Here is a 24,759-nt window from a genome sequence, read left to right on the forward strand (position 1 = left end):
GTGGTGCTTTGCCAAGACAGGTGCCTACGCGGGTGTGAATCGAAGCTGAAATGTCTTAAGGAAAGTCTCTCTGTGCCACCGGATTCACAGTGTCAATGAAAAACACCCAAGAGTTTCCTAAGATTCTGTGACTACTGCACAAGTGAAAGCCCAGAACACAAACCTGGCACGGCATCTCATCGGTTTCAACCTTCCTACAAGAATTATCTTACTCCGGTAGCCAGCAGCGTGGCTACAAATTATGTTTTTCTCATCTTCTTCCTGTTGCTTTTTTTTCAGTTTGGTTCTTATTGCTAACTGCGAGTGAGATTGATATTCAGCATTTGGAAAACAAGAAATTTATTTTGTCTTTCTGGATTTCTAAAAACATCAGGGAGCGGGAGGCTGCGGTTTGTGTTCTGGGGAGCGTTTTCCTCCTTATCAAGGGAAGACAAGGTGTGGAAAAAAAATCTTCTCAGGAGGGAGAAAGCGTAGGAAAAAAATCCCCAACCCAGAGCCAATAAAGGACAGGATGCAGGGATTGTTTCGTTCCTCCTTTTTCTTAAGTTATCTCCCCACTGCACGGACTTCGAAAACAGCCCCTAAGTTGCATGGATTAAGAAAGAAAATCTTTAAGGAGATCGATAAACGCCTCTCTGCCGGGTGGCCGCAGCCTGCCTTTACAACGTCCCGCGAGAAGCGGACCCCCCAGCGGTGCTGCTTCCACGTGGGGAGCAAAGAGAGGGGGGACCTGAGGCTAAGGCGAGGAGGAGGCAGCTCCAGGCCATGCGGTGGCAGGACGGCAGGACGGCAGGACAGCGGGACGGCAGGACGGGTTCCCCACCCACGGGACACCCGCGGTCCAGAGCGGCTCGCCGGCGGGGCTGGCCGTCTCTGAGACAGGCAGCTCCTTTTCTTTGGGGGAACAAAAGCACCCAGCAGAAAGAATAGCTGCTCACCTACTGGAAGGAAGACTGAAGGTGCTGACCAACTCCTTTTTAAGATAAAAATAAACGTGGACACGTCTATCACCTCTTCATCTGGCCAGAGCGTTACAGAACCGAAGGTATCCTCATTGCTAGAGAATTCCTAGTGCTACCCGCTTGCCTCTCTTGATGTAGAGGTGCCAAAAGGCAAATGTACCTGGAAAACTGGCTTCCTCCAGCTGCAGAGGTGGAACAGCCACTGCCACCCAAGGACAGCTGGAAGGGAGGAAGTTCAGGGAAGCAAAAATCCTGAACAAACTGTATTTATAGGCAAGGAAGAAGAAGCTTTAGAAAAAGGGGTAGAAAATGACAACTATCATCAAAACAGCAAATATGTGCTACTAATTCAGAAATGTACAAATTACACATTGGCAAATGTAATGTTCTTTTAGAGTGTGAACAAATTTAAAGAGCTGTATTCTGACAAAGAAAGCGTTGTGACAGCAATCTAGCAAAAAGCTGAATTTTCAGCTCTGTCTGAGGTTTAATACACAACACCTTGAAACTGGCATAGCCAAAATTTGCTTTGTTTGTTTCCTTCAGTGCCCCAAGGACCACTGACATCTGCATTTTCCTGCACTGTTTCGTCACGTTTATGCAGAGAACACTGCCCTACCTACGGGTTTCTTCAGCCCGTACCCAGCGTCACAGCCACCACCCCCTACACGGCCACCAGTACGGGCTATCCAGAACGATTTCCTCTGCTCCATTTCCGCTCCACGGGCTCACTTAGCACCACTGGCCCTCGGGACCAGACCCAGTCCTTCTCCTCATGCTCGCTGTATGGGGTGCCCTCGCAGTGACAGACGAGAGTTTCCATTTCTGACTAGGCAGAAACGGCTGCTACCTCCCAATGTTGCACACCACGTCTTTCTAATGGTTCGGAGCCTGTAAAGTAACATTTCTGTAGCACCAGATGCAGGCACGGCCAAGGCAGGGTCTCTACCGAGCTGTACCGTGCCGGTGGCTGGGCTCACAGCCAGCCTTCCCCACCCGTCTCCACGCGCGCACTGCCACCTCCTCCCTGACCCACGCGGCGTTGCTCAGCCACGATGACAAATTACCAGGCGCGTTCTGCAGGGAGAGGCGAGCGAATTAGGAAATGAATAATTAAACTAAAAGAAATAGGTGAGGAGATCCTGGGGGGAAGCCTGAATTACAAGAAGCCGGGAGCCGGGTCGTCTCAGGGTGCTCTGGAGGGCGCCCGGGCCTGCTGCCACCCGGGGCCAGCGATGCTCGTGCCGTGCGCCAGCCGCCCTGGCAGACCAGGAGCTGCCGAGGAGACGGGGAGGTGTCAAAAATGGATGGGACGTGCAGGGCCCCTCCCGCCACCGGGCCACATGGCCCAGGATCGCCTGCTCCACGGTTCTGAACACCAACGGCTCGGCACAAGGGAAATCACGCCCAGGGGACAGGCACCAACACGGCTTTGCAACACCGAAACACCTCCGCAAGCAGTGCTGCCGCTGCACAACCCCTCCTTCCCCTCTCTTTGGTTGTCCGTCTTCCCCAGGACAACAAACCGGTCGTTCTGTCTAAAAGGAGGTAACACGTGCACGAGGTTTTGCTATAGCAACATAGCACACACGAACAGAGAATTTCCTCTAGTAACCATTAGCGCTTTTACCTATTAATTCCTTAAACCATCAACATTTAATCAAAACCAAGTTTTAAAATCCCAGCTCTTATCACAGTTAGTACTCATAATCCTTTTTTCCAGACTAGATGTTTCCAAATCATGTTAAATCTTTCATCTTCCTTCTGATTAATTTCAAGGTCTTTACTGAATCAAATGAGATATTTTTTAAACCTCTCTGTTCTAGTTCTTCAGGCTTTTAGTCAATTCTACTAGTTCAGAGCAGCCATCAAAATTACATGAGCATTTTGTGTTCAGTCACATCAGTAACTCCGAGTTTTAGGAGATTATCATAATGACAACTATTTTATTATTTTAATGCATGCAATAATTTAAATTATAAGGACTGCAAAAGTCAGGCTATTTTGTTTTATGGATTATCAACAGCCTTATGACCTTGAAAATAGTCGAGTTGACTCACTGATTTTTACAACTTAACAAAATAGCACATATAGCATAATTTTATCAACTTTGTCTAATCTGGTGAAAGTGCAGTGCTCTAAATATAGATAAATGTCCATTTCAGACCCACTTTACAGCATAAGGAAAGTTTATTCTAGGAAGTGAAATTATCTGAGAACAGCTATTGAACTGCCAAAATGGCATGTTAAAAACTTTTAAGCGTTTGTTTTGCTGCAGTGTTAAATGAACTTCTTTAATATACAAATGACGGAGAACAGCATTGACCCTCATTTAATTCTCCCCTAAAAAATGTGGAACCGAAGAAAAGGTAAAGAGGAAGAACAGTTAACCTCTGGTGACCAAAGGTGCACTTGATCTGTTATTTTGTATTCTATACTCTTCAAAGAGCAATATAAACAGAATTATTTATGCCCAGCAAAATGTTGCTTAATTACTTATGCACCACTGTTTGCTTGTATTTTAAGCTCTCTCTACCACCCACAGGCAGACGTTAAACAGCTGCTAAAAGCTAGCTTTAGTCTTGCCTGTTTGAAATTAGCATACTTGAGCTTTGAAAAAACTTTGTTGCCAATTTACATATGCATAGAGACTGATATTTAGACTCACCATATGATATGTCCCTCAAGAGCTTTTCTTATTGCCTCCATCCTCAGGTCTCAACCTAGAGACTGTAAATCTAGCAGGTGATTAATTCTATACCCTTGAGAAACTAGCAATTAGCACTTGCAACCAGTAAAAAATTGTCATTTCAAAACCCTGTTTACTATGCCCATGTATTTTCTATGAACTCACAGTTAACTCTAAATAGATGTATATGGCGATAGATTTGCAGTCGCTTCTGTCTCTTTATGTAAAAATATAATATAGTTTCCAGCTAATCAACCTATTAAATACACTGAAAAGGATTAAATAATTGGCATTCCTTTTTTATATATAAAATGGGAAGATGTAGCAAGCATGAAAACACTATACATGATGTTTTATGTTACCAGACCTTAATCAGCTCATTTCAACATGATGACTTTGTAGGGTTTACCTGTTTTGTGTCAATTCTTATCTCTGATAGCTGAAATTACCGTACTTCCAGATGTTCTTATGCATTATTGAGGTCTTCTGCAGTAGATGCTGGAAAAGGTAAGATAAGGTTTTATTTCTTTGTAGTAGTCACAACACTGAGATCAAAGGCAGTAAAGTGCAGTGCTTAGTATTGAAAACTATGATGAACTTAACATTTATTTTCAAGTAGAAAATCTATCATAAAACTGCTCATCAATCTTCAGTTAACTGTTTCAAGTGTAATCCACTGGACCATTGCAGAGCATTTTAAAGATTTGGGGGTGTTTCTCCTAAAAAGAATGCTCTAATGCTCATTCAGCGTGTGCTAATCACCAGCGTGCATAACAAAACATAGCACATTGTAAAACTGTGCTTTACCAAACGCCCCACTGAAAACCTGCCTTGAAGGAAAAGGAATGAAGGAAAGGAATCAGGGGGCAGAAGCGGGGTGGCTGGTTGTGGATAAACTGCAACACAGCGTCTTATGCCACATGCAAATGTGACTTAAAGGGAAAAAAAGATTAAAAAATAAAACCTTGCTGGTCTGAACAAAAATTGGTTATACAGTGCATGGCAGTGAAAGAAAAATGTAAGTCCCTTTTATAGAATAATTCCACTTGAATATTTCCACTGACCTGCACAGATCTATACTAAACGACACCCTTCTAATAGAGGAAAATATTGCTGCTCCATCCCAATTTTAGGGTGACTTTTGAAATTTTTGAAGTACATCAAGGCATATTTGGTCTAAAATGCCTGAAGCCATATTTTTCTAATATTCTTTGTAAAACAAAAAAACAAGAAATTAGTGGTGAATGCAAAAAAAGTCACTAATACAAGGATTTCTTATTTTTCTGAGATGCACAGTCATTAAGGGGTCTGCTGCAAAAGCCTGCTAGACTTTCTTTCCTCTAATTACATCATCAGACCATCATACTGTTAAAATCAGTTGCAGAGTACTTGTACACAACTAAATCCCTGCTTCTAATTACTATTTTAGTCTCTTTTTCCTTGTGACATGTTGGTGATAGATCATTATTTTTTCAGCAATTTGTTCGCATTTATATGCAATATAATTGGATCTGATTAATTATTATGATTAATGACTGCAGAATTTCCTTGCAAAGCTATTAATACTGGTAGTATCAAATGAAAGACATGGACAAATTAAAGCCAATGGAGTCCTGTTGCTTATACTTACAATGGCTGGGCTAAAGTAACCCTTTGCTGTTCTCAGCTCTACAATAAATATGAAGGTTTAACTGGTATTTCCCTACATATCTGCGTGTTTTCAAGGGGTATTAAAACATAACTACGGGGTGAGAGATACAGATTTAATTTTAAGGTGAACTACTGTACTCTCAATTATATATCTTTGGGTATATTTTAAATGAGCTCAACAGAATTATTTTATAGCTACATTGATTTAAAGTCAAGGAACTCTGCCAAAAAGAAAAGACTGGGAAATATTTCTAAATAATATGAAGTAGGTTTATCCGTTTTTCAGGTTGGGGGTGCAACAAAACTTGACAATAAAAGCAGTTAATTTCCATTAAATGTCAAATTACAAAATTTCCAAAGGATGTATTTATGTAGTGTGTGTTGTATTTTAAATTACACTCTGGCTTAGAAATAGGATATTACATGTAAAAAAGCAAACAATGACTGAGTAGCTTAGGGGATCGACTTTCCTGCTACCTCTGGGACCTGACTTTAAATCTGTCTTTGAGCAAACTGAAGAAAAATCATTTCAGTCTAATGGCAGTAGCATATAAAAAAAATCAGATAGCAGGAGTTCCACGCAGGTGCCAAAAAGCTTTAGAAAAAAAAAGGGGGTGCAGAATCAGATGAGTGATGGTGATTTTGCCCGGATTACTGTAAAGCTCAAAACGCAAAGACTTTGAATGTGATTTTAATCTGTAATAAGTGACAGCAGTCCTAATCATACCTGAGTCAAAATAAGGGCATTGATATTTTGGGAGCAAAGCTACTGAGAAATTTTGAAAGTGTCTCTGTTAGTCCAACATCAGAAATACTGAAAAAAATGCCTGCCTACAGCAGGAATCAAACACCTAATGGGAGATTTTTAAAGCATACTAGCTCTTCATATTTGGAGGAAACAGAAAAGATTGTCTACTTTTAAGTTCTAGGAATTTCCCTGTAAATAAAAGATGACAAAAAGATGACATACATTGCAAAATGAGAAACTGTGGGCCACCAAATATTTTAAAAGAATAATCTATTTTTTATAAAGCTGATTAAAAATATCTCCTTAAGAAAACAAACACAAAGAAATCCAGCCATAATAGGTGTAATATTTGCGGCCAGGTGCACAGAAATACCCATTTGTCAAAGAGCAAATAAGTCAAACTCACACCTATAATGCCAAGAAATTCCAACATATTTCCATGCAAGATACGAGTCACACTGTACAGTTACCTGTAACTACCTATGTGTTTTCTGATGTAAGTGCATCCTGATTTCATCATTTTGCAGCTTATACGCTATGGACTACTTCTGCTTTATTTTCAGGGGCATATTAGAAATGCACTATTGAAACTGCGCTTTTCATGAAACATCTGTGGCAAGTCATTCAGTGACTGCAGGTCACTGCAAATCAGAAGCAAGAGTAAAAAATGAACTTCACTTCTGTGTTAAGCTGCACCCTGGTACAAATTTGTCCCAGAAGAGAGGGCAGGAGATAATACAGAACATCCGCATGCAGTAGTTAGAAGATGTTAAAAGATTTAGTTCTGGAGAGCTTGGTAGTTCCATTACATTTAACATCTTTGTGATCCATTAAGCAAGTCACGGTCTCAGATGAAATGTTCAGCATGCAGCAAGAGGAAACAATTACAACTAGCAACAGGCAGCAAGGTGTGGGCAGTGCGGGGACTGCCGAGAAGGCTGAGCCATCCCAGCGGCTGCCCAGAGCAGGGGGCTGCGGGGAGCTGGGGCTGCGGGGAGCTGGGGCTGCCCTCCAGTCTGACCACTGCCGGTGCCACCGAACCAGGGGAACGCAGCGCTGCCGGAGCTTGTCTTGGTGACGGCCCAAGGCACAGCAGGGAGACCTGCCCGTGCTGCTCAGGTGGCAGTCCCCATGGACCTCCCTGCGGCAGAACAAAAGGGTTCGAGGCTAACTTGGGATAGAGCAGAGGGCCTCTGTAACAATACCAAAGGATTTTGTCCCTGCAAAATTACTGACATTTTTTCCCGTGAATTTCACATCCGATTTTTTAAACTCACAGACTCACAGCTGGGTGACAGTTTTGGAGATACGAAAGATCTTATGGAGGGAGTCCTGCAGTTACTCTGCATGGACTTACACTGGGGAAAACAAAAGTGCTGTGAGGTCAGACCTGGGCTAACAACCACCAGGTTGCTCACGTGGTGCGGGGAGGCAGTGTAACGCCAGAGAAGAGTCTTAGCAACAGATTCCAGAACTGGACGGATTTCATAGCAAGCAACACGGAGAAAGAAAGCCATATTTAATCAATTTCATTTTAAAAGTTTGGTTGGTTTTGATTGCTATTTGTTGCAATATTTTGTTCCTGTATCAGTGGCTTATTACTTCCTCTCCACACTCAACTTTGTATTTGGGCAGTTGTTCAAAGGTCTTGAGGTGTTTTCCTCCACTTTTTAACATCAGTCACTCATGTTTGTTGCAGAAAAACAATTAATTTCACAAATGATTGACCCAACAAATAGCCCAAATAAGCCCAGTCTTCACATAGGAGTATTTCTGAAACAGGAAATAAGTTTTCCATACATTTATCCAGAAATCAAATGTAGTTTCAATTACTTTCCAGCATTTCATCAGGACTACCCAACATCACGGTCCTCTGCTCTGTCTGTTCTGACTCAGAGATGGTGCTAAGAGTTATCATCGTTCTTCTGCCCAAATCATCACCATCATTGTTCCTCAATATGTGCTCACCAAACTGTCAGCAGGGCCGAACTCCGCTACCTAATGCACTAAATGCGCAGCAGAGATCGTTGGCCACCCCAAAGAGCTAACAAAGCAAAAGACACACAAAACAGCAGGTGCAAAGGACATGGTGCAGGTTTCTTACTCACCAGCCAGATGATCACAGAGGTGCCTCTCACTTAGGTACCCCCGGCCACTGACAATGTTACAGGAACAACTGACTCATTTTCCAAGCTACAACCAAACAAAACCCTTTCTACACCTGGCTGGCCCAGTGTCCTCATCAATAAAAAGGTGACTTGAATAAATCTTGAATACAGTAGCTGATGTGGTTGTTATACTCATGGAAGCCCAAATTCCCTTCATTAAAAGGAAACAATGATGAAAAAGATGTAAGCGTAGTGCCTAATGACCTGACGTTGCTATTTGCGTGCTCCCAAACCAGTGTCTTGAAGAGCATTTGCATGGGGACGGGAGAAAGGAAACAGCAGAACATGCAACACAGCCAGCGATGAGATGCTGAAAAGTGAAAGGGCGTAAATTCAAAGCATCCCATTCACTTGTAATGAGTTTTCCTTCCAAGAGGACTACTATTGCTCAGCAAGCTCCTGGGGCTCAGCAGCGGGGATGAGGGGTGCAATAAGACATGGCACGCGAGGAAGCAGCTGCACGTGGGCAATCCCTGAAGGGCAACTGACCCACAGAGACCTGGAGCAGAGGGAAACAACACAGAAAACCACGGGAAAACAGAACATTGGCTGCTCTGAGCTGAAGGTTGGTAAGTGAAGACTGTCCAACCACAGCAAGCAAAGTCTCTCTTGCAGTGGGTGACCCACAAGTCCTGTCCTCCCCAGGATCAGGTAACTGAAAAGCTCCCAACAACTGAGAAACAAGTAACGTTTGCAAAATACCAACCCAAATTAGCACTTATGGGTCTTCTAGCCATTGTGCATTTTGCAGAACCTAGATTACAGTCATCAGGAAATAAATGACACGTGAGCTTTATTATAATCCACTACTGCTAATCAAACGACTTTGCTCACCTTGCGAGCAAAACGACTTGCTTACATTTAAAATCTATTTTTAAATGTTTTTACTTGACCTTGTCCACAGGAAACTTACAGACAATAATGCATTGTTGTCCAATTAAAAGCACATCAAAACCTTGATTTTACTAGTTGACTTCCTATCTTCAGGCTCCCTTATGCACCTTGGTCGGTAGCATTAGCCCATCATGTATGCAGAAGAGATTATCTGAAGGAGCACACGTCTCTAATCTGAAGATGAAAAACAATGTCCTGAGAGCCTTTAAAATGGTTTCATAGAAAATGAGGGTGAGATTATTTTGTTCTCCTGTTTTCATTTTTCTTGGGGGGCTTTAATCATTTTTTTAATAAAGACAGTTGAGATAAGTGAAATATCAGTCAGAAGTCACTGAGGGAACAACATTTAGACCACAGTAATAGAACAGGCAAATGTGAGCGTCATAATCTTTTAGCATCTTTTGCATTGTATTAGCAAAACACAGTATCATCAATCTCCCAGTGTTGTTTTTCACCTGACTACCACCTTTTGCCTTGCACACCCCGAGGAGCGTAATTACAGTCACATAACATATGTACAGCGAGTTTGAAAAGAAGGGAATAAAAATGATTTTCATACAGATGGCTTTGGTAAATAGGCAAAGTCCTGCGTTTTTCTTCCTGCAACTTCCTGGAAGTTCTAACCGTTTCTTTGGGTGTATTTTAAAATTTAGGAGAGTGTTAGAGTTCAATGTCTTGAAGAGTCTACGCATAACACATGCATCCTGAATATGAACCTCTATATTTCTGCATAACTCTAGAATGAATAAATAGTGACTTCAGACAAAGAACTTCTTATTTATATGCATTTTCGTGGTAAAAATATTTTTGAAAGCAAAAAATGCCTAGAAAAAAAGAGTTTTATATATATATACACATATAAATCCATACTTGGAAACACCTATCAACCAAAATTTGAAGAGGAGAAACAGATTTATACCTTTACTTTTTTTTCAGCCATGAAAGATAAGAGGTTAAGTGCATGGCAAGAAGTAAAAATCCAACAAAAAATAAATATTCCAGAATGCTGAAGAAATCTGAACTATACATCCATTATTTCTGAAAACCTAACACAAACAGAGTCCTTAGACCTTAATCTTATCCTAATTTAAGATAAGGGAAGCTCGCAGAACATCGTTTTGGCTGTAATTATTATCTCCTGAAAAGCAGTGCTGCATTCTCTAGGGCATGTGCAACTGAGGAAGATTAGAGTTCAGTAAGAGGCTCCATTTATTTCCACCTTCCAATTTAAGTATGGATAACATATTACACTTACAGAAGGAAAAAAAATATAAGCAGGACATATTAACACAGTCACGTCTCTACTGCTCTCTGCTGAACAGGTTCTGATTGCAACTCAATCACTCATTAGAAACTCAGGCCATAAGCTTATTTTATTGGTGCTCTCAAGGCGACTTTAAACCGCGGCAGAAAGGCTTTAGCTGTGAAATACACAAAATGTTCACATTCCAGCACCCAAATGGAAAGAGAAAAGCCAGAAACCCAGTGCTGCTAGGGATACAAACATGACAACGCGGATCCGAATCCGCATTATTTTGTTGTGTACATTTCTTGCTAAGGACGATAAAAGCAGATGCCCACGTGCACGGCAATGACTACGTTCCAGTGGGGACCGATAGCGTCTGAAAACGGGAAGGCAAGATTTAATGTAGAGGTGCACTCAGAATCAATTTACAGCAGTGAGTAGAGCTTCTAATGTGCGTGATTCAAAACAAAGTGGGCACTGCCTACCCCAGGGAGCCTCAGCCGCTATTTTCTCATCCTAAAGCTCTTGTAGCTGATTTCCACAGAGCAGGGAAGGGAACGTGTGTTTCTCGATGGTTAAGTATACTGCAATGATCAAAAAGGCTGCATTGTATCTAAAACTAACGCGTTTCTGAGATTTAAAGAGCTATTTCAGATATATTGCTGTGCTTTCTTCTACTATGAAACTTGTTCAAGATATCAATACATTTTATCTGTGCAGTATACAAAAGTCTTCTTAAGTCGTGATCTACTTTTACGTAGTGTGTAGAGGGGTATTAGCCAATTAGGGATGGCTGGGTAACTGAGCATATTTATACATTTTTAATGCATGTCTTTTCATCTTTAGCTTGTATGAAGCAGTAAGACCTAAAAATCAAACACTGGATGAGTTTAGATGATTGGGTATTTAATTTAAGATATCCATCTTAGCTTTTGAAAACCTTACAAATGAAGTGTGCATGTTTTAAAAATTGACCATAACCAGTAGCTACTAAGTCTGTTCTGTAATCTGTTCTTGGTTATGAAAAGAAACCACTTACTGAAATTCAAGTACATGCTTAAGGCCAGTTAATGGCTATTTTTCCCTCATTTATACAACAAACACAGCTGATACAAAAGGTAGCTGCTCTCTTGCACTAACAAAATTGCAAGAAATATTTTTTTTTTTATTCTCTCCCTACTTCTTAAACTAGTATGTCAGTTACAGAAAACTGAGTATCAAGTGGAAATAGGAAGGTGATTTTATCAATGTGTGTGGCATTAGCAAGACCATTAATGGGACAATCTATCCTCCACTACAGTCATGATTTCAAAAACAATGTCAGAAAATGTAACTTCCTGAAAAGCGCTACAGGAATGACTACATTCTGCAGAATGTGCTGTACAGTGAGAGACGTGAGAAGTTCAATATGCTTAGTTTATTCGAAAGAAGGTTAAGAATTGATTTGATCATAATTTAAGTTACTTGTATGGGTTACAAATCTGTGATACCAAAGCATTCCCTAATTTATTAGGCAAAGACCAAAAAGATCCAGCACCAGGTGGAAGTTTTAGGATATTTTTGCACTAGAAATACCTCTCCTCTCTAAGTACAGGTAACTGGTTAGCAGGAAAGCTGTCCTGGTGGCACAGCAGAGTCCCCAGCACACGTGTGTCTGTGGGGTTGGGTGGGGGGAAGCAGCAGAATTCCCACCCCTTGCTAAAATTCCAGTATAATTTGTGTTAGCCTTAAGTTAATTTGAAACAATGGAAATATTGCATATCCATAGATCTTATATATAGTGTTATGAAGCAGATTGTAAATTATAAATTTATAAAATTAGATAGAAAAGTACAATTGCATAAAAACTTCAGGCATTCCACGGCATTTTATCCCCTCCCTGCAGCGACCACCATGGGAGTGGGAAACGAGGTGGTTCGGGCTGAGCTTTAGATCTGTTTGGGCTGGTTTTTGTAACGATGCCATTCCAGAGCTTACCATTGTAACGATGCCGTTACAAGAGATCTCCATCATCTCCAGCACACCCCAGGACTCCTGGTCGTGCTCTTCCTATGTGTTCATAATGAAACTAATGCACGTTCACACCGCGCACCCCTTCAGCTTTGTGAAGCACCGAAACAACGATGGAAATTGGTCATGAAGTCAGAAATGTAATAATCTTCCAAATTCCATATAAAAGCATTTTTATTTCTCCAGATTGATATTGTGAGTTTCTCTGAAAGGTAACCTGTTTTCTCAGCAGCTTCAAGAGTGACCACACGTGAAATGGTTGGGAATACAGCAACTCGCTAGTCCAGGGCACCAGAAGCCTGAAATGAGCTGTACTGCCAGCAAAACTTGCAGCACCATGTGCTTCGTGGCAGCTACGCAGCCACCACGGACTATTTACAAAGAAACAAATTGAAACCAGCTCTGAGGGGTTACTGAGTGAAGTTCAAGCACATTGCTTTCAAATTTCCTTGTAAATAAAAATACATGGGAAAGAGAGGAGCTCGAAGTACCTCAGTGCATCCCTTGAGCATGGTTCAGAGCCCCCAACATACTGTTCTGGTTTTATAAATTAGAAATCTTGTCATCTTATCATAGAGACCGAGAAAATTGTGGCAAACTTTATCTGCTAAGTGAACCTTAATAACCTCAACTTTAACTTCAAGAAAATTACACTAGGAAACATTTCCCAGCCTTGCAGGTTGTGGGAGACATAAAATTCTTTCTTTTCTCCCATCTCTCCGGGAGTTATTAACCCTCCCTGCAGAGCCTCCGAGACCTCCGGCAAGCCATCACTTCCACAGCCTACAGGCAACAGCAGTGACGAGCACACCAGTTGTTTTGGCAACACATTTGCAGCAAAAGCTTACATCTCACAGTGCAATTAAAACCTTTACCAAGTAATTGAAAGAATGTAAAGAAAATCACAGCCTTTGAAATAAAAAATGTTATGTTGCTGTGACGGTTTCTCGTGCAACAATTCACAAATGATTTTTTCCGATCACATGGAAGGGACCATTTAATTACAGCACTGTACTGAATGCCCTTGGCCATCCGAAAGCAGCAACAGCAGCTATTTCATTTCATGGTAAGGCCTGTCCCAGACACATTTGCTGATACAGATTTGCTGCGCCATTGCAGCTGGGTGCCGGGTGCAACGCTGGCACCTCCACAGCGCAGACAACTCGACGGCGAGTCGGGGATTTACTGGTGCTTAGCAGTTCCACTGCTACTGATTTTTAAACACGAGCCTAGGACCATTGCATGGCTTTTGATGCTTCCAGAGCTACAAGAATATGACAAATTACAAGTATATTCTGGGCTCGTTTTTGCAAAAGAAGTTTGAAGAAACCTATCAAGGCTTGGAAAGCTAAATGGAAATAATAAAATATATTATTATTTAGCATATCATAAAATCATAGAATGGCCTGGGTTGGAAGGGACATTAAAGATCACCTAGTTCCAACCCCCCTGACGAATGTGGGGGGGTCATCCCATAATGCTTTTTAACAACTGACTTGGTGATGCTGCAGCTCTGCACCTGCACAAACACTGGGCCAAAACACACTGAGGGAATGGCGTTGAAAAGATTGTATCAGAAAACAGACCAACAACCCTGATCGTGCCATTGACCTTCAACCATTTGTCCAAGAAACCTCGCCATTTAAAATCGCCAGAGCCCGTGTATCTTTAACGTACATGAAGAAAGTTTCCTGAACACAGCTGGTCAGACACCAACTCTCTGAGACTACAAGGGAGAGGGTTTTAGGTTTTTTTTCTCTTTTTTTTTTCCCAAATGTTCTCAGATCTTAGGGACACAGCATTCTGAATCTGTTTCCTTTCAGCAGTTTTATTAAATCCGCTCTTTGCTATTGGGGAATTCCAGACTTTTCAATCTTTTTAATTATCATTAATAAACTTGAGCTTTGACTTTGAGCACAAAGAACACAGGTTACAGTTCTTACAGGCTCACTGGAATACTTTCTACCAAGCCAAGAGCCATGCCTTCGTTTTTAGGTTCAGAACATACTTTTTCTCATGCCAGACAAAATTAAAATTTCACCCACAATTTCTCCTGGACCGTCACTATCTCATTTGGTGACCTCAAGTCAAACACTGTCTCGGTACACACATTAGAAAGATTGTGAAGGTGTGAACAGAGTATTAAGCAAGTTGTCAAAAATACAATGCTGCTTGATCAAGCTCTCAAAGGCACATGGCAAATCCTGCTGCGAGGGAGTCGCGTGCATCTCAAAGCCTAAATGGGATTTCTGAAAACACTCATGGAGTGTCTTCAGAAAACATCCTCTCACGTTTATTGAAGAAGCAAATTCCGATCTATCTAGCAAAATACTTCACATTTAATTTGATGAAATTGCAGAGAAAAATACAAGTTTGTTGACCTCTCTACCTCAAGCTGACATACTTTCAATGTATGTGCCTCCACCGCAGCAAGCAGCACAAGAACTGCTCACCTCCAGCCATTCACGCCGACCCCAGCTCAGGCAACGAGCTCCCGCTGCTTTCCCTTGCAAGGAACGTGCAGCCTGGCTCCCGGGCACTGCTCCTCCCCAGCGAGCTGTGCCGGAGGCCATGGCATGGGACTACCAAAGCGCATTAAAGACGGCACGGCCACTGGAAACCCCCTTGAAGAGGACTGTGCCCCGACCCCTGTGGCTGCCGGCACCCAGGGGCTGAATCCTCACCTGGGAGGACAGCTCTGCTGCGGAGTGCTGCCGAGCGGAGGGTTGGTAAATATAGCTTCTGGGGGGTGGAAGAGGAGAGAAATCGAAGTTAAGAGTGAGTTCACGCCGGCTGGCCAGACTGTTAGCAAGAAACATATAATAAAGGCCTGTTTAAACAAGCCGAGTTTCTAAATTCGCACAGATACTGCTAAAGCAATACACTGGTCACATCAGGAACCTCGTACGTCACGACAAGAAGCAAAGGAAGAAGACCATCCAGCCGCTTATTTTCTCAAGAAATGCTGGCTGCCAAGCGGCCTTCAGCGCTCCCTGACGGGGCGGCTCTAAGCCCCCGTGGCAGGCACAGTTACGGGGGCTGTCCCCGTGCCACCCATCCTGCCCGCGGTGCGGAGCTCACCCCGCCTGTGCCAGCAGCACCTGGCTGCGGGTTCGCAGCACAAAGCCCTCGAGGTGCGTCTGGGCGCACAAAGCTGCTGCCCTGGGCGTGGATTGAGAGGGCCCGTTATTAAAGGAGGGAGCGAAACAGGCTGCAATTATGCCCAGTTAATCCTCTTATAACAGCGAGGTATTTCTTCACCACAGTAATTATTTGCACGGGGTGGAAATAACAACCATATAGAACAAATTAAAACTTTACCTTCAGATGCTACCTCAATTGTTATGCAGATTTCATCATTTTCATTCAGCCAAAAAGGACCCTTAATACCAGCCCCTCTTCCAATAATCAAAATAAAAATGTGACATCATCGCTAAATTAATTACAAGTTTATTGGATTTATTTCGCCATACGCAGTTTCCTCCGACCGGCCTCATGTGCTCAAAGCAGACACGGTCGGAAATCTCTCTGATTAAAAGGGTGAGCAATACATCAAGAGCACTGGGAATTTCTGTATGCCGTACCTGGGTGCGGGAGGAAAGACACATCAAATGACCAACGCAGTGCACAAACTGCTTGTTGAGGCTTTTTTAAATACAACCATCACACGTTTAAATGTCATGCTGGGATTTAGTTAACTAAGGTGGCAGGTTCTTAAAATGTAGAATTTATTATGTTGAAATTTTCCAAATGCAAGACTGAAAAGGGAAAAATATGTCAACTTTTATTTATTTCCTATATAAATATAGGCAATTTAGTCCTTCCCCCAAATACAGGCAGATTAGATGAGTTAGACAGTAGTCAATTCATTTTGCATAGGAATGGCTCATTAAAAAAAAAAAAAAAGAGCCCCACATTTGTATTAAGCTCCGATTGGACAGTGCACAAAATGAATTTACAGTGTCACTCAGAGATGTAGCAGGACTAATGAGGGAGGGATATAGTATGGTGGTGTGGGTAAATCTACGCTATATTCATTCCCTCAGCTGGTATAGCTCACGAAATGGAGGTGTCCCTCATTATGTATGTGTCTCAGGAGCTTTCTTTAATATTTTAATAAATAACAACATCAGCCCAACAAGAAATTAATGAATAGTATCATTAATAATGAGCTAGAGTCTTGTAGTGATAGGACAGATATTAAATTGAACCACAGTGGTGCTATCTCTGGAGACTTGGGAATTTTCCAGCGGCAAACAAGGCCACTGAATGAAGCAGCCATCGCTCTGTGCCAACAGCTTTTACAACAGGTTGGGAGTAATAAAAGAGGATTTTCTGCACGATAAAGTTAAGCCTTAGAAAATCTGCTGGTGTAGATCGGTGTGAAAAGTACTGCCAAACGTGATCCTTAATTAAACTTTAATTAAGATAAAGCTCTTTCCTTTAAAGAGGAGGGGGGAGCAGCAGCAAAAAGAGTGTCAGCTATTTCCCTACCAGTTTCTGATCTGAAATAATTCATATTAAATCACAGAAAATTGTGTTCAAATACGTTAAATCCACAAAACCCAGGAAATTCAGACTCACGGAAGAAACAGCACCCTGAGCTCAGCCCCATGCCTGTGTGTATCTGAGCCCGTGCCCTGCGGGACCGGTCCCCATGCGGGAACAAAGGCGCGAGCCCGCAGCGAGGTGCAGCCATCGCCAGCTTCTGGTGGACTCGCAGTACCCCTCTGACAGGCTTCTCTTAAGGTTTACGATTCTTTTGTTTTACAGTAATAGGAACTAAATAATACATACAGTATATATACAGCCTAGAAAATGACATGCGCTGTATTTGTGTATGGGAAACCTTCTCACAAACCAAAACATATTTTCACTTCGAAGCCCAGGACAAAACCTCTCAGACATGAGCAGCCCACATTTGCCACAGCAAAGGGGATGGGGAATATTAATAAGAATCATCAAATTACTTCGTAGCCAGTTTCCCAACAAAGTAAATTCTAAACACTCCCCAAAACTGAATTTTCTATGAGTCAGTGGCATGGTTCTTTTTGAAAAAAAAAAGGGGTTTATGACCAAGTTGTCAGCCACATCAGGATGGCCGAACAGCCTGCAAAAGGCTTTCCACCACAAATTGCTTTGCAGGGGCTGTTCTGTACTCAGAAGGCCACCCTGTAACCCGGCACACACAACGTCTGTGTGCGTATAGTCCCTATATGTACCACGTGGAACGGGGACCGATCATCTCTGGAAGCTTAAATCAGCTGCTTTTTGAGTATCTAGAACTGCTTCTGAGTTTGCACACTTGATTTCATTTTAAAATACACAAGATGACCTCACCAAAAACAACTGTTCTCCGTCTTTTTGAAGCCATATTTAATCCTGGCTCCTGCTGATATTTTGAAATTTTCGAACTGCACCACACTGGTCCTTCCTCAATCCTTACTTGGGGCAGCGCTGACCTGCACTTACACACCCAGTTACACATCCAGTTACACATCCATCCATCAGTAACTCTCTGAATTACACCTGTGAGACATGCACATTGCTCCTCTGGCTACACAACGACAGTTCGCTGACTTGGCATATTCCAGATCACAGAATCACAGAATCATTTGGGTTGGAAAAGCCCTCCAAGCTCATCTGGTCCACCCATCGCCCTACCACCAATGTCACCCACTAAACCACATCCCTAAGCGCCACGTCCAACCTTTAAGATCAAAGCACGCCACCTAGTCTAATCCAGACAGCATAAATACCACTCTGGAGAGGACTTCCAATAGCCTGTGTGGATCTTCTGGTGTTTGAATAAGAACTGAAAGGAATCAGGTAGGTACTCAGCTTTTGGCTAATACTCAACCCTAACTATCACTATAATTCCGACAATAAACAGACTAAAATCTTCCGTTTTAACAGGACTTCTGCCAAGTCCCAAGTCCCAAGTACGAAGCTCTACATCAGGATTGAGAGTGACTTCTCATTCCTTCACTCCTTCTTTCCTTCTGCTGCTTTAATTGACACAAGCAAAAATCCAGCCCAAGCACCGCACGTCACACCCACGCCTGGTAACAGCACGGCCCCGCACGAGTCCCTCCCGGGGTGTCAGGCAGGGTCCCCCCAGCCCTGCGTGCCCAAGCACTGGGAAAAGGCCTGGGAAAAGCACTGGGAAAAAGCACTGGGCCTGGGAAAGGGCAAGGGTTTGGGCGCACCGCTTGCAGTGTCGCTGACCATCAGTGATAATAGCATGTTTTTGTTTTTTAAATACCAGGATTCTGTTCCGTAATTCCATAAGTTCTGTTCTAAAAATACATATATATATTATAATAATTTTTAAAAAATCTATATTCTTCTCTAAATTCAATAGCAATAAAACTTCGTTATGCTTTTTAAAAAAACTGAATCAAGGGAAGTTTATTAAATATTTCTCTTAAACGATGATTGCAATGACTAACAATTCTGGGATAGATAGGAAATACTTCTAACAGGGAGAGGAAAGGGGATGCTGGGGCTGAAATACACATTTCATGCCTACAGAGCAGGATAACCATTTTATGGAATACTGAAAAAGGAATTTTATAGGCACTGATTTTTTCATCTTTCCATTTTTTCATTCCCATTGGGTATGCTGTAAGTTTAATTTACTTGGTAACGCAATAGTGTAATACAGCACTCTGGAAAATGCAGGTTCTAGGTAATGTGTGAAATTCATGGGACACTGCCAATGAATTTTTTTTAACAACAGTTTAAAAAAAATAAAAGCAATAGGGGTATTGAGATACAGAGCAGATTGACTCTTTATATATGTTTTGAAACATTTTTTTAATCTGTTTACAGCAGCCGTGGTTGCAGAGATCAAGCGTTAGAAATGATGGCTTGCTTTGTTTCTGTGTAGGCTTGAACTTCATTTTGAAGGAGCTTGATCTGAACTTTGGTTGTCAACATCACCGTGAGATGTAATCAACACAATTTCAGATTGGAAAAAATGCCTGATATGGGAGGACAGCCCAACACAGCTTTGACAAAACCAAGGCTCCTTCCAAGCCACCACTTTATTTTGCTCATCTATACTTTCATTAAACATATTAATATTTTCTCCTAAAAGCCTCAAAACACCATATGCAGAGGGACATTCACACACAAACAAAACTTCATGATGCTTTGCCTCAAACCTAGCTGAGATAGGTAAAACTGTATCACAGATACAGATACAGTATTCACAGGTAAAGCAAATAATTTGTACAAAGTAAAAAGAAGAGGCAGCCATAAGAGCAATTTGTGTGTGTGCGTTTTTTATTTTTTTAAACACCTGGCTCCCTTTGAGAATATTTCTACATTTCAGTGTCTTTAAGGGTCTGTACATTCAGGGGTACTTAACCTTCACAAACTCTTAGCATTGATAAAACTTTTTACTTAAGCTTCAGAAAGTGAGTCAAGCATGGATTCTTTTCCAATTCAAATTTTAAACCTGCTTGTTTGAGTTAAATCAGAGATTGGACAGACACATTAGAGAGAGAGAGATCTGATACATGCACAGAGGAAAGGGAAAGTGAGGGTTAGGGCATCTATTATCCTCTCAATTAAATGATATTTTGTTATCTAGTGGCTGTTTTAATATGTTTAGTGATAAATTAATAATTGGGGAACAATGAAATAGCCAGCTGATCTACCCATCTGTCAGCCAGGAGTTCGAACCCCAGCGAGCTGCTCCTCGCTCTCCACAAGCAGCATTACCCTGTCTTGGTTGGGATTTTGGAAAGGAGAAGCCGCCCGATATTTTTGGCAACTCACTGTCACTAATATTTCTGATTTTGAAGCTCAGCCCCTCATCCTCCTTCCAGACCAGGTTCAGACGTCTCCCCTGACACTGTTGGGAGATTTACCTGGGCCCTTCCGACTGTTCCTGACTTTAGGGGCTCTCTGGACTAAGCTGCCCGAGGTGGCCACACAAGAACCCGCGCCCCATCTGCAGCACCCCTGGGCACCAGCCGTCACCCTCCTCCTCCCCACGCTGGGGGGGGGCACACATTACCCACCTCAGGTGCTTCCTCCCACCCAGGGCAAAGAGCTGAGCGGGGCCCCGGAGCCGAGAGGCATCTTCACATCACCACTTGATCTTCACATGCAGCCAAAGGCACGTGCACCGCCGTCCACTCCCACAAAATCATTAATCACGTGAATTGGAGTCACTGCAGAACGAGCTATTTTTTATTTACCGCATGAAAGAGACCGTAAGAGTAACTGTACATTTTGACGTGCTCACACCATAAATTATCTTATGTCCATATTTTATCAGGATGCTATTACCCTGGCAGATAATGGTTCATTTTTAGGTTGTTATAGCAGAGATCATAAGGTTCCACCCTCAGCAGCTATGTCTCGTAACTGCCTTTCACTGTCTGAAAGCACAGGCAATTTTTCCATAATAAAAACTGGATTAGCATGTATCAAGAAGAGGTTCCACCAGCTGTCACTTTGAAATCAGGCTACTCTATCCGATGTTCGAGATGATAATGGATAAACCCGTAAATGACAAGCAGTTTTCCTGTATTTATCTAATAAGTGGCTAATACAGGCTAGCATCTTCTCTAATAAAACAATATAACAGAAGGAAGGAACAGGCTTAGGCTCTATTTGAATTAAATATGAACTGTGCAATATTGGCACATGAAATTATAGCATGACAATTTTATTTTATTTTTTTAAATTTTTCACCTGTTGCTGCTTTCAGGTATTATGATTCATTTTCATGCAGTATTCACACAATTCGTTAAGAATAATTTTTAATAGGATCAGACAAAGTTTTCTGAAATCCAACTAATTTTCATTTCCTCATAGCCCCAGTCTTTGTGCATGTATATACGTCAAATAGAGAAAACGCTGCCTACAGACGAATGGGTTCTGCAAGTATGTTTAAAACAGCAGCATTGTGCTGGATGAATTGGCAATAGTAGCAACAGCTTCCAAAAATAAGCAAAAAAAATCCTATTCATTTCTTATGCAGAATATCAATGAACATATCTGCTAACCTTTTTATTATTAGGAATGACACAACACCAAAATTACAGCTAAAAATATATCAAGATTTAAACTTTCAGCGGAAAAAAAATATCAGTTTACTAAAGGTAAGGCAAAAATTGGGGTTAACTTGGCTATATTAACACAGCTCACAACAAAAGAGATCATCACCCAAAGACTGATGACTGGCTGATGATGAAAAGAGAAAAGAACTGTCCTGATGCAAGACCGCATCTTCGTCTTGCTTGGAAACCACATTTTACACTTTTGCTATCCAGCCGCAGAGGAAGGCGCGGAGGAGCAGCAGAGGCTCTCGCACCTGCCCGCGAGCAGCTGAGCAGCGCGGCCCCTCCAGCAGCCGGGCTTCTGCCGCCCGGCGCAGGCGAGCTGCGGGCAGAGCAGTGCCTCGGGCACGGCGGGTGTGTGACCGCAGCGCCCGGCGCCCATGCAGGAGGGGACGGGTCCCCTGTCCTGGCACCAGGCTCCAAATGGAGAACGGCCTTCCTCAGCGCCCGGCACTGGTCTCTCCCATTTTCTGGAGCCCTTTTCTAACTTTCTCTACTCCTCCGTCCAAACCTCCTCGTACATGCCTGCACAGTACTGATAAAGCAGCATCACACGGGAAGAACTTCTGTCTCGTGATGAGAGGAACTTTTTAAGAGGTTTTCCTTTTCAAGATGTTGCTGAGGTTTTTCAGAGCGCCACAGCCCGATTTTACAGAAGGGTCGTGACACGCTCCTTGCAGCACACATGCCTGCAAAGCCACGGGAGTTCAGAATGGGAATGTGCTGTGGCAACAGTCCTCGAGTGTTTGCAAAGGACACGGGGAGGGGGGATGCTGAACGTCACAGGGACAGAGGGCAGAACTAGGACCCACACCAGGAGGTGCTGCACCTCCCGCACGTGCTTCCCAGGGAAATATCAGCAATGCCATTAGATCACCAGCTCCTCCTCCAGTAGAGGAAGCTCGCATGCCTTTAGCTCAGGATACTGATTCCTACATTCACTAATAAATTAACACAGTCAAATACCTTTCAAACTTTGTCAAATTTTGCCTCCTGCGCTGTGCTGTATATATGGGATACTGTTCTTTCCCTGATTTTCACTGTCTATCAGCTTATATTTTGATGCATGAGACTTAATTACCATTATTATTACTTTACTTTGTGTAGCTACAAATGTTATTAGAGGCCATAAAACTATCTGAGCCTTTTTCTAAATCCCACCACAACATCTGACGATAACCCTCTGCAGCAGGCATGGAAGCAGGCATCGCCTTTTGCTCACGGAAAAGCGGAGACAACGTCTGGGTGAGCTGGGAGAGGATTTGGGAATAATTGGTTGTGTCCATCTGCAGAGGAAAATGGTATGCCTTGCTTTTTCTCTGGCTCCACAGAAGACGGAGGCGTGAAGGAAACTCGTCACTGGCTCAGAACCAAGTGTCTGCAGCGAGCTAAAAGCAGCTTTCACCAGCACAAGGGAAAACAGGAGAAAACAATACTGTTGGTCACAGGAGAGGGGGAGCTGAAGGCCATAGGGCAAATTCCACTTGCAACATGCAACATATTTTCGTGGGCTGAATCAATACTCTGACGATCGGCAAGGCTTCAGCTGGAGAGAGGGGCATTTGACAACAGAGTAAGCAAGTTCATGTAGGTGTGGATGAGAAACTACGGAAATGTACGGAACGAGTAGCTGAAGAGTAAAGAAAATGCACCACATTGCCTCACTTTCAGTGGGTTCTGTTTTTGTTGTCCCGCTTTGGGAAAGCAGCTTCTCATTTTTTTCTTTGTTTAGCCAGGCATGTGGGAAGGAAAGCAGGGTGTGATGAAGTGGAGGCCTATAAATGCATTTGTTTATTGCATTTTTGTGATTTGTGATACTGTTTTGCTTATTGTTTAGGAGAAACATTAAAAAAAAAATCACAGATGAGACAGAAAAGGGGAATTGTTAGCAAGAAACCGCAGGCACCAAAGTTCTTGGTACTTCCAAGACATCTCCTATGCAAAGGCTGTAAAATTCCTCACTCTAACCAACTGATAAGCGTTGTTTGTTTTATAAACACTGATCCACACAAAGATTAAGAGACTTTCCAAATGTTTGGCAGGGGCAAAAACTAACAGTACGTCATAGACATCAAGTGCTTCTCTGCACAAACTTGATAACATTTATGTCCTAAACAAATTAAATCTGATATTAAAACAAAAACAATAAAAAAAAACTTTTCCTGCCATCAATTTAATTTTTCCTTACAAATGCACTTCAAGAAAAATAACACTTGGTATGTCTTTAACAGCACTGCAAATCATGAATTAAACTCACCTTCAAGTATTCATTGGATGATCCACTTGAATACCTCCTGTCCAACAGTTCCATTTGGTATAAAATTTCTATCTTTGTGTTCCCTTGGAAAACCTTAGGGGAGGAAGAAAAAGCTGGACTAGATAAATAGCATTCATAAAGCAAAACTGTCCCACAAAACAACGTGGGTCTGGTAATGCTGAAATCAGCTTGCAATTTTAATAGATTTGGTTATTTAGCAACAACCTGTTTGAAAAAAGAAATAAATAAATAAACAGACCATGTGGAGAAGGAGTAAGTTGCTGTTGTTATTCTGTTTCATATTTAAGGCAAGATCACGGCCAGATTTCTATATGTGGTCTAATACAGGGGCCAAAGTCCCTTCTACAACCAATTTTAGCTGAGCTATTTTGTTCGCAACTGTCATACTTTCGCAGCAGAAGAAATTGCATTGGGTGGAAGGTGATTTGCATTAATGGGAAATAATGCACAGAGCAGGTGTGTTTGTGAGCACACACAGGAGCTTGCTCGCTGCAGCCTGGCCTTGCCTGGAAACCTTTGCAAAAGCAGGCCCGCAGTATGTCCCCAGCCCAGCCGTACCTCTGCTTTTGGAGGACTTGTGACTTCCCGCGGTGGGCAGCCTGCCTTCAGACTTCCAGACAGCATTTGACGAAGTTCCACATCAGAGATTAAGGTCTTTGTACAGAGATTGAGGTCTAAAGAAAGAAAGGAAGCGGAATAGACATAAATGTAACATAAAATGGATTGACATCGGCTAAAGGGCAGAGGGGGGAGGGAGGCATAGTCATAAATACAAACTTTTCTTTAGGGGAGAAGCAACTAGAAAGACATCATTGGCTCACATGAAGAGTCCCGCGGTGTGTCACCTAAGCGGAAGAAGGTACAAAAAGTAAATATAAATTGATAGTAACAGTTGAAATCTACAGTTGCTAAATCCCTGTGAGACCGATGACAGGCCACTTGGATCTCCTTTTCAGCAAATTAACGAAGTAGGAAATATTCATCGACACAGTTTGTCATGCAGTAACATGGTTCTGCTGCTCACAGAAGGTTGT

General features: G+C 42.3%; 1 long non-coding RNA gene across 1 annotated transcript in view; it reads right to left on the bottom strand.

Annotated features, from left to right (window-relative positions):
- Positions 1-24,748, bottom strand: part of LOC308198389 — a 108,396-nt gene extending 83,648 nt beyond the window's left edge. The window contains exons 1-4 of the long non-coding RNA XR_013953878.1: positions 24,503-24,748; positions 24,284-24,399; positions 23,705-23,797; positions 4,061-4,149 (exon numbers count right to left, since the gene is read on the bottom strand). This is a non-coding gene — a long non-coding RNA (uncharacterized lncRNA). The remainder of the gene's footprint in view (positions 1-4,060; positions 4,150-23,704; positions 23,798-24,283; positions 24,400-24,502) is intronic.
- Between the last annotated feature and the right edge of the window lie 11 nt (positions 24,749-24,759).

Source organism: Anser brachyrhynchus, assembly GCF_964034855.1.
Source record: "Anser brachyrhynchus genome assembly, chromosome: 7".
NCBI classification, from domain to species: Eukaryota; Metazoa; Chordata; class Aves; order Anseriformes; family Anatidae; genus Anser; species Anser brachyrhynchus.